Below are 11,012 nucleotides of genomic sequence, written 5' to 3' on the forward strand. Positions count from 1 at the left end.
ATTTTGGTTCTCATCATGTTGAAGCACGAAGCTGCAGTCAATCATCTGCACTTCCACATGGTGTACAAATTATTGATCCTTTCTCCTGCCCATGGACATTTGAACAGACATTTACGTAAACACAGTACGAATATTTTTATACCTTATGTACATGAGCAAGCCTTTCTCTACATATGTATACCCCTAAGAATAAAACTGCTAGTTAATGAGATATATTTTGTTCAAGTTTTAAAAAGAATGTCAAATAATATTCCAAAGTGGTTGTACTGATTACACTCTCACATCCTCATCAGGTCTCATACAGTCCAACTTTGTCAGTCTAATGGGTGTAAGACACAAATTTAGTGTAGTTTTAATTGGGGTTTCTCTGGTTACTAATCAGGTGAAATATTTTCATATATTTACTAGCATCAAGCGTACTTGTTCCTGTAGAATGTCATTTTTATGTCTTTTGCCCATTTTCTTTTAGGTTTTCTTTTTATCTGTCTACTGATATACATAAAATGTTGCATTAATATAACCAAATTTATTTCCTTTCCTTTATAGCTTCTATCTCGTGTGGACTGTTTAAACATACTTCCCTGAGGTAAAGATTTTATCCTATATTATCTTTTAGAAGCTTTAAACTTTTTTTCACTTTTAAACTTTTAATTCACCTGAACTAGATTTGTTTGGAATGTGCAGCAGAGACCCAATCCGACCCGTTTCCATAGGGATAAGGAATTGTCCCAACACTGTTCATCGTGCACACTCCCGTCTTCCCCACTGGGTCTGCGATGTGAGCTCTGTAAAGTCAGGGTTCTACATGGGAAGGCTCTGTTCCAGGCTCTTCATTCTGTTTAGGTGATCTTTGTGTAGCCGTCCACCAAACTAACAGAAAGCTTGGTAACAAATCCTTATAGCTGGTAGGTCAAGTTTCCCTACATTTTTCTTTTTTCAAGCTGTTCTTGGCTGTTTATTTGCCCTTTCCTCTTTCATATACACTTAGATGCTATCTATCAAGTTTCATCAAGAATTGAATTGCTATTTTAACAGATCAGTTACGGAAAACCTGATCAACTTATCTAGAAACACGTCATGTCTCCATTTACTTAGGTCTTCTTTAATGTCTTTCAGTAACTGTGTTTTTCCACATAAAAGGCTGATGTCTTTTGTTACATTTCTTCCTTGATATCATATTTTAGATGTATTTTATAGAAATTAAACAACACTTTGTAACTACTGGTTGCTACCACGTGGCTATACAGTTGATCTTATATCTAATAATCTTGTTAAACTCTCACGATGTGTGTGTATGTGTAAACTCTCACATGCGTACTCTATTTGGACAATTTCCATGTCATCTCTGAATAATTAGTTTTGCTTATTTCTTTCTAATCGTGGCAACTTTTATTTCTTTTTCTGACCTTACTTCAATGGCTAGAGCTCCATTACAATGTTGAATAAATGTCATAACACTTGGTTTCAAAAAAATGGGATGCATCAATCACCTTCTTGCACAGGAGCCATTCTCACCTTCTTGGACTCACTCCATTGTTAGTGTCTGAGCAGCCACAGTGCAACACAGCTAAGCTCTGCTCCACGCAGGAGAGGCAGCTGGCCCCTCCTGCATGGACATGCAGGGACCCCAGAAGATGATAGCTAGGGTCGGCTCTGCTTTCCGAGGAGGCACTGTTTCCAAGGCAATGAGTTCCAGTCTCTGGACTAGAATTAGCTCTTGGACCATATCTTCCTCTAGACCCCCTCCTTGAATAGAATCATCTTATAAGCAGCCATGCCATTTGCCTGTGTTTTCTCACTTCAACTATGTTGAGAAGGGAGGCATCATTTCTGCCACAAGGTGAGCAGTAGGAGATCCCAGCCGAACAGCCCGTCGAGCCTCCAGAGGTCCAAATTTGCATTAGGTACGAATACATTTGATTATCTTGCTAGCCCCAGATGTGTCACCTTTATTACCTAAGTAACCAAGTGAATGCGCTTGGGCCTTTCAGCATGCAGTCTCTTGCCTTTCCTTCTAAATCCCTATTAGACAAATTGGAATTTCAGCAGCCAGGGACAGATTTGGGTCCACGTTACTTTTTCCTGGCTTATTAGAGTGAAATTGAGCATTGCAGTTTAAACTCCAGTAGGTATATAATTTATTGCATAAACGGGGACGCTGAGAGTGAAGAGGGTTCTGAGTAGAGAAGATGCCGGAATACAGGTATAAACCAGGCTCTCCTGAAAAGCCCAGACTAGCCTCCCACCACGGTTCTCCTCCTTTCATACACGCCATTCCTTTCCCCAGCTCCTCTCCCCAGTGACGGGTCCTCCTGCCAGGTCTTGTCCTTCACTCACACGTCTCTGGGGTCTACCTGGTGAGGGATCTACCCAGCAAACTTTCCAACCTGCCAGGCTTCAGCAGGCTTAAGCAGCTCATGAAAGTGATTTGAAAGAAACTCCAACTGACCTCGAATGCTGTGCTCCAATCCTTTGTAATGTTGCAGATAAGGCTCTAATCTTCTCATCCTTACTTCTCTTTCCAAATTACATTACCCAAATATCCTGTTCCAGTGGATGGCAGACATTACTTAACACATACACACACATATAACATAATAATATAACATAAATGATGCATTTGTCCTTCATTGGGGAAATGTGATGTAAACAGCATCACATCAGGTTGCTCTCGGGGATGTGTTGTGTTTGTTGGTGACACTCAGAGGAAAGTATGTCAGTTATTTTTTCAAAGAGCATTTAAATGGGCTTCCAGCTTATTCTGCCAGCCTGACAGGACTGCTGGGCAGCTGTCTCCGAACCACCTCTGCCACAAGCCAACATCATTCTACACCACAGTTATCACTTATTAATTGCATTTTAATTGGTTTCAGCTATTACCGGCTAACAGAAAGAGACGACCATCAAGTGCAGTAGGTATGAACTTGAAAGAGAATGGAGCAGGGACTACTCCAGTTGAAGAACTACCTCATCTGAAACATAATATAAGCCCCACAAACTACATTTCCTGATACTTCTAATAGTCTCTTCATGATCTCCAGTCTTATATTTGCATAAGCAATTTAAAAATGTATCTATCAAGAAAGATGGATCTAAAGATCTGGATTCAAGACCTCCAAGTCTAGCCTTGCAGGGACATGGAGGAGGAGAAACTCATCAAATAGCAAATGACAAGAATAATGAACATTTATTGAATTCCTACTATATGCCAAGTTCTTATCCTCTCAAGAGCTAAACAGTCACTATCTCGTTTAATTTTCGTGCCTCTGTGATGAAGGTATAATTGTCATCTCCATTTTACAGATGAGAAAACCGAGGAACTTGCTTAAGGTCATACATACAGTGACAGAACTGGTTTTTTTTTTTTTTAAAAAAAGATTTTATTTATTTATTTGACAGAGACACAGCGAGAGAGGGAACATGAGGAGGGAGAGTGGGAGAGGGAGAAGCAGGCTTTCTGCCGGGCTCGAGACGGGACTCAATCCCAGGACCCTGGGATCATGACCTGAGCTGAAGGCAGATGCTTAACGACTGAGCCACCCAGGCGCCCCCAGAGCTGGGATTTGATTCCAGAGCAGTGTCCTTATACACCAGTATATAGTATGTCTTGCTGTATGTATGTGTTAAGTGCCAGACTTCCAAAGCTGGCCTTCAGAATCTCTTGCCACCTTTCCCTGCAGACTTCCTCGGCATGCCTAAGACATGATTTTACCCATGGGCCAGGACTATAGTAACATACAAACTTATTTACTCATCCACACATCGATTCATCCACCAAAAATATATGCCGCTACAGCTATTCAAAGAAGGGAGTCTCACTTTCAGACTGTGATAATAAAGGAGATTTCACAAGTGAGGCTACAGTTGACCTATTTCTTCTAAAAGTGAGAACAGTAATCTTTCCAAGTTAGAAGAAATAGGATGTGACAAGAGACAAGGTTTGGAAAGCATAAGGATTGCTTAGGAAATATGGTGGTTCAATGTCGACACAGCAAAACACACTATGATAGGAAATTCATTTGGGAAGGTGGGCTGGGCCAGTTCATCGAAGTTATCAGAGTAATCCAGGCAGCCACACACATCCCAGAAAGAGAGATAATTCCAGGGGCTCCTGGGTGGCTCAGTGGGTTAAAGCCTCTGCCTTCGGGTCAGATCACAGTCTCAGGGTCCTGGGATCAAGCCCCACATCAGGCTCTCTGCTCAGCAGGGAGCCTGCTTCCCTCCTCTCTCTCTCTCTGCCTGCCTCTCTGCCTACTTGTGATCTCTCTGTCAAATAAATAAATAAAATCTTAAAAAAAAAAAAAAGAGTGATAGTTCCATGAAGTTAGGAACCATGACATTCATCTTAGAGATTCCCCTCTCCCATATAGGGCATTGCATGGTGTCTAATTCATTATAGAAACTTATAAATATGCTAAACCTATAAAGGACTGAAATGTCAGATTTCCCAAAGCAATATGCCTTTTTAAAAAACATAGATCAAAACCTTAAATGAAAGAAAGTGCATTCAAGTGGTGTAGTGAGGCTCACAAAGAAGATAGAAAAGAATTTAGGGAGATAGCAGCATCTCGCCAGAATTCCTAAAATAGCACGAACTAATAATAACTAACATTTTTTTGTGCTTATGCTATGTGCCAGCCAGTGTGCTCATTGTTACATTTAGCATTTCATTCAACATCCACAAGCCTTATGAATATATACAACTAATAAACTCAGTGTCCTTTTGGGATATTAGGGGCCATTAGTAATCTCTGTCACATTAAACTAAAATTAGTGTGTAACCAGAAATTATAGAAGCTTCTAATTTAGGATTCTCTAAGTCTGACCAGTCTTCGAGGCTTGGCAACATTGGAAACCTACTGCATGGGCATACACGTGGTTAACATCTGCACTCTTTTTTTTTTTTTTTTAAAGATTTTATTTATTTGACAGAGAGAGAGATCACAAGCAGAGAGAGAGAGAGAGAGGAGGAAGCAGGCTCCCTGCCTAGCAGAGAGCCCGATGTGGGACTCGATCCCAGAACCCTGAGATCAGGACCTGAGCCGAAGGCAGAGGCTTAACCCACTGAGCCACCCAGGCAGCCCCAACATTTGCACTCTTTAGGGGAACAAAGAGAATACCATTAGCGTTGTCTAGAATTATCAGGGTTTTCAACAAATGCTATGCTTTTGAATTACAATTACTTTATTAGCTTTATTATTTTTACTTCATTTTTGTGAGTTAATAATTTTAAACTTAGTAATGATTTTTTGAGGGGCCTATAATTTTTTCGTGGAAGAGTTTGAGTTTAGTGTTCATTATTCTGTTCTTCTCCAATTTTTTTTTTTAACCATAGAGTATTTTTTTACACTCGAAAGTGGGACTGGGTAAGATAAATGAATCAAGGAATCTTTTGCTCCACTTTGCTTTGATAGCTTCAAGCAGCTATTGAAAAACAAAAAACAAAAAAACTGACCTAAAAGAAGAAATACAAGTAAATATCATCCACCATTTGCCCCTTCTCTCAGAGTTGAAATCTCTATTCATTTACAGCACTCTTTCCCACTGAGCTAAGATGCAGCTTCAGAATCCTTCTTAACCTGGTATTCCAGAAAGCATGTGGGCAAAGGAATCAAATCCTATTTGCAGTCTAGAGCTATCCTTTAATCTTTGATTGGAAAAAAAAAATCTGCAACATAATTACTCATTGATGTTATTGTTTTTGGCAGGCACATTTAGGACTTGCAGAACAATCAACATCTTCTCTCATATAGCCATGTTTAGGCATCATGTTAAGTCTTGAGATGTTGTCTCCTTTAGTTCTCACAATAACCAAAAGAGGCGAAGACAACTAATTCCTACTTTGTGATAGTTTCAAGTCTCAGAAGTGAATCATAATTGTAAGATACTGACTTGATAGTGCCCAGATCCTAACAGCTAATGGAATCTCAGTCCTTGGACAGAGGAAGGAGTCCCTAGAAGAATATTCTAGAAAAATTTCCAATAGCAAATATATAAGTGATCCAGAAGAAACGTGAATGCATGTGCAATGAACAAAATATACTCATAAAGGATAAGGAGGCTGCGTAGTGGAAGTTTTTCAAGACAGACAAGGTTAGAGCTGAAATTAAGCTTCTAGATATATTATAGATAAAGAACAGAAATATTCTGCAGGAGGGTGGATTATGTCAGAGAACAGGACAGATACTTTCATCAGACTTAATTGCCACCACTGGGAGGTGAGTATTATTAGCCCCTTCTACAAAGAAGAAAAATAATAAACAACGAAATTAAGTTACCTTTCAAAAGTCTCACCACTAGGGATTCGAAACAAACCAGTCGCCTGAATCCAAAGCCCACATTTAGAACTGGCCAAAGTCTATGACAGACTCAACAACCTGATGTAAGCAATGTTTGGAGTTAAGTATTGAGGAAGAAGACAGAGTTATCCACACATTGAACACTGTCTTATCCAATAGCTTTTTATTTTAAGCAAACATGTCTTCTCTCTAGTAGGGCAAAGTCTTTTCCTTTTTCACCCAAAGTACAGGTGCCATTTACTGCATTGTATTGTCACCCGACAAATCACACTAGGGATTATTTCTGCTCAAGACTTGCCAAGGGAAAATGCAGCAGGAAATGTCACCTTTCCATTTCTCATCTTGAAGACGACGACTTTAAATAAGAACCGAAATTCATGCAGGTAAACCCGTCTGTGCTGAGCACAAAAGTACACATTCTTCAGGCTGAATTATGTCAGCATTTAAGCTTTTCGAGTCAGACGGCCAGCTTTGCCAAATTATTAACGTGTTGGGTATTTTTATTTTCCCTTAGAAAGAGACAATTTGAGAAGGAAGTTCTCACTCTTGCCTCCTTAGAGTCTAACATTTAAATCTAGGGTTTCTCAATGGCTCAGATTTTCCTGGCATTTTGAAAACAGTCTGAGGTTAGAGATTGTACCCTTTTTGCTTCCTGTGCTTCATTAAAAACACACTTCCCTATTAATCCGCAAATCACTGGGCAGCTCCCCAAATCAACTAGGCTTTCTTATCTTCCCCATTCCCCTAGGATAGTAACACTGGCTAAACATCATTGAAACCTTACTTTGTTGATGTTTACAGACATTGCAAGGGAGGGTCAAGATTGGGAATCTGTTCATTTTCTGATGGCTCACTCTGCCTAAAGGAAACTGAGGACAGATATCTTTCTCATCATAAAATATTTCTCTAAATGGAGTACAACTTATACTCCAAGAAAATGTTTGTATATTCCTCCCTTAGTAAGCAAATGAAAAATATAATTAATTTTATATTATTTAAAGACTATATTGCTGGATTTTAATTTTAGTTTTATAGTTAAAATAATAAAGACCAGTCTTTTCAGAATTATTTGTCAAGCCTTCCATTTTATGCCATGTATAATAAGGCTTAAAATTAGGAGCTTAAATATAAAAACTAGACTCAAACATAATTACCCAGCTTCTTATCCCCTAAATAAATACATTAGTTAATTTTTCTTCTTGTCACAAGGAATAATACAAGCTTTTTGGAAAATTTTTGCTAAAAACAAAGTAAAAAATAAAATTCACCCATAGTCTACCATCCAGAGTTAAGCTCTGCTAATATTTTAATGTAGATGTTCCTGTCTTTCATCTTTTCATTTGAATTAAAATATAATATATTCAGTGGCCAAAAGAAATCTAATTAAAGAAATTAATGCAAAAGGGGAAGATTTACAATAAGGAGAGTAGGATGTCTCCCCGAATTCACAAGAAGGTCTTAGAAACAGACTAAAACTGCAGGGAATTAAGAAAATCTGTTCATCTTTCATCTCTGTTTCCTCATGCTATGGCAGAAAATGGCAAGGACCAACATCTTGTGATATTTAAATCTCTATTCACGTGAGCAGCCAGACTGAGACTGGACATTCTGGATTATAATCCCAAATCTCCCCAGGGAAGGGAATAAGGATTCTTCAAAGAACCCACTCTGGGGCACGTGGGTGGCTCAGTGGGTTAAGCCTCTGCCTTCAGCTCAGGTCATGACCCCATAGTCCTGGGATAGAGTCCCTCATCGGGCTTTCTCTTCACTGGGGAGCCTGCTTCTCCTTCTCTCTCTGCCTGCCTCTCTGCCTACTTGTGATCTCTCTCTCTCTCTCTCTCTCTCTCTCTCTGTCAAATAAATAAATAAATAAATAAAAGAACCCACTCTGATCCAATCAGTCATAGATGGGACATGCTTACGTTCCATAAACATGGCTGCCTTCATCCTATCAGGATGTTTGAGTTGAAGAGGGGCGGTAACCAGAAGAATCACAATAAGCTGGCAAGATAGCCACAGATTTCCGCTAAGAGCAGTTTTAATATTTTTATTTTGCAAAAGTGCAAATAAACCATACATACCTTTTTATAACTCCTCCTCCTCACTTGATACCTGTTGGTTAATGTTCAAATGGGTTTCCTTTATTCCCTCTTTGTTTTGGTTATAAATTAAACTTTCTCTGCATGTTTATTTTCCGAATACCGTGCTGCCCAACCTCTCACATAATGGCATACACACACGGAAAGTAATGCCTTTGCTGCAGTCTGTAAACTGGGGGAAATATAAGGGCATCTATAAGACTTGGCGCAAAATATATTTTCTTTATATTATGAAATTACGGTTAAAAAGTAAAAAAGTAAAACCGAGGAACACAATGAATATTGGGTATGTTGTAAAGCCTCCAAATAAAATACTTTCAAGGTGTTTAACAAAAACCTGAACGTGCATCCACTCTTTTATTTATATCAGATTTCTTGCTTGAAATAACTACACAAAATTCCTGATAAAGAATCTGTCGTGATATTTTCAAGTTCTTTATAGGCCCAAATCAATGAGAAACTTTCTTTGCACAAACTGGTGATAAAAAAAAAAAAAAAAAAATAAGACATATTTACAATTCAACAAAAATGTTTAAATTATGTTTAAAGAAACTAATAGCTCTTCCTTTTTCTTTTATGTGCTAATGTAATATTCAAATATATTGTGAGGATATGAATGGATTTTGAATCCATTGAATTTAAGTATTTCAAAATAGTATATATATCATGGATGTATATATGACAATGCTCTAATTTTCAGGACGAGCATATATTCTTGGAGAGGCAATCCTGAAGCCAGCTAAGTTGCCACTAGAAAGGCACTCTGCCACAAATGGACAGAAGCTTCAGATATGTGTGAAAATAGGCAGCCAGGGAGCTTGGAGTTACCACAGTAACCCCCCAACATTTATCTCGTTAACCCCAGCTGCCAAAAGGGATATCCAGGTACGACAAGTACCTCCTTGCCCTTGCTCTACACGGTGTAGTAAGCAGAATGCAAATGAGAGAGGACACCCTGCCAGCCTGTGGGGGCTCCAGAGCACACCATCTGACCATGCCACCCTTCAAGGAGCCCTGGATGAGGCAGCTGCAAGTCCAACCTTAGCCCCAGGCCCACCCAGCCACGCACAGTCAGAGATCATTATCTTGTGGCTCGCCTGTAACCCATCCCATCCCTAGCACCTTGGCGAAAGCTGTGTTGTGTTATTCACCTTATTCTGCTAGTACTGAGTTTTTCCAGCTCTGTTCTGTGAGCATAGCCTCAGGCCCTCCTGTGGGTGGAAGTGCAACCCCAGGCTTAGAGCTTGGGGTTCTGGCTCTGCCTCCACCGTGGTAGTCTTCGCCTCTGTCATATGCAGGTGCATGGGTAGGGGTGTGGGAGACGGGAGGATTTCAACTGCTAAAAGCAAAGAGAGTTTTACCTACTATTCCAGTGTCCGTCTTTAAAAGGTTGAAAAACATATATGAAGATTATTTCTATCAACATCACGCAGGTAACAGTATAAAATGCAATTTCTTGTAAAATGTGCAATTCTGCCCCGCTCTTCACCATTGGTCTTTGTTAAAATAATCCGGGGTTTTAGATCTCAATCTTCTTAATACACTTTGACATTACAGTTCTTCTCTTTCCCTTTACTTTTGACATTTGCGGTAACTTTCCTAACTATACTAGCAACAGTAATCTAAATTTAATGCTATTTCATTGGTTCCATCTTCCACTACATTTTCTTTTATAAATCTTTCTGATTTCTAAATGTTTTATTGTGATTAATTTCTTGGTTCACTGGAGCACTTATTCGATATTTTTTTTCCAGGAAAGGTACAGTTAGAATATGCTTTCTGAAGTCTTGCACTTGGAGATTGTTTTCCTCTGTCTTCCCATATGAAGACAAATGGGGCTGTGGCTAGAATTCTGGAAACACAATATTTTGCCCCTCGAAATTATGTGGGCAATGTCCATTGTCCTTTGTTTTCTGCCAGCATCCATTTTAAGAGAATTCTGGTGTCGAATTACTTTCCTTTATAATGAGTGTTTCATTGCACTGAGAAATCATTACACTAAAAAAACTTTGCCCTGATATATCCAGTCATTTTAGTTATTTCAACTCTGAGATTCAGGGTTTTTTCGCCACTTAAAATCTTTTTCTTTGACTATTTCTTTGATTGTTACTTCCCTCCACCGATTGTATCCTCTCCTAAAAGTATTTTAATTATACGACACCAGCTCGCCTAGATCATGTCGTGTGTCTTCTCTTCTCTCACCATTTTTATTCCTTTATCCCTTTCTGTTAGTGCCTTGGGTCAATTTATAAAGTTTACTACTCATTCATTAATCCTGTTCTCTCTTGTGGTCAATTTGCTGTTTCCTCCACCGCGTGAATTCAGAGTTGATATTTTTCACCTCCAAGAAATAGTTTTTTATTTTCAGACTCTTCCCTTTTCAGGACTGCCTGCTTTTTCATCACAAAGGATTCTTCCTCCTGTAAGTCAAAGGCAGCATTTGCCCTGGTTCATTAGCACGCCCACTGTCTCCGAGCTGGTGTTCCTTCTTCTCACACATCCAGCAAGTTTTCTCTGTTTGTCCAGCCTTGAGAGGTGGGGCAGATTCTGCCACAGAGAATATGGCCCCTCATCAACTATTTCAGGCTCAAATAGAAAAGGAGAGCCTTTAGAT

Source organism: Enhydra lutris, unplaced genomic scaffold (assembly GCF_002288905.1).
Source record: "Enhydra lutris kenyoni isolate GAN:26980312 unplaced genomic scaffold, ASM228890v2 scaffoldscaffold9, whole genome shotgun sequence".
In the NCBI taxonomy this organism is placed as follows: domain Eukaryota; kingdom Metazoa; phylum Chordata; class Mammalia; order Carnivora; family Mustelidae; genus Enhydra; species Enhydra lutris.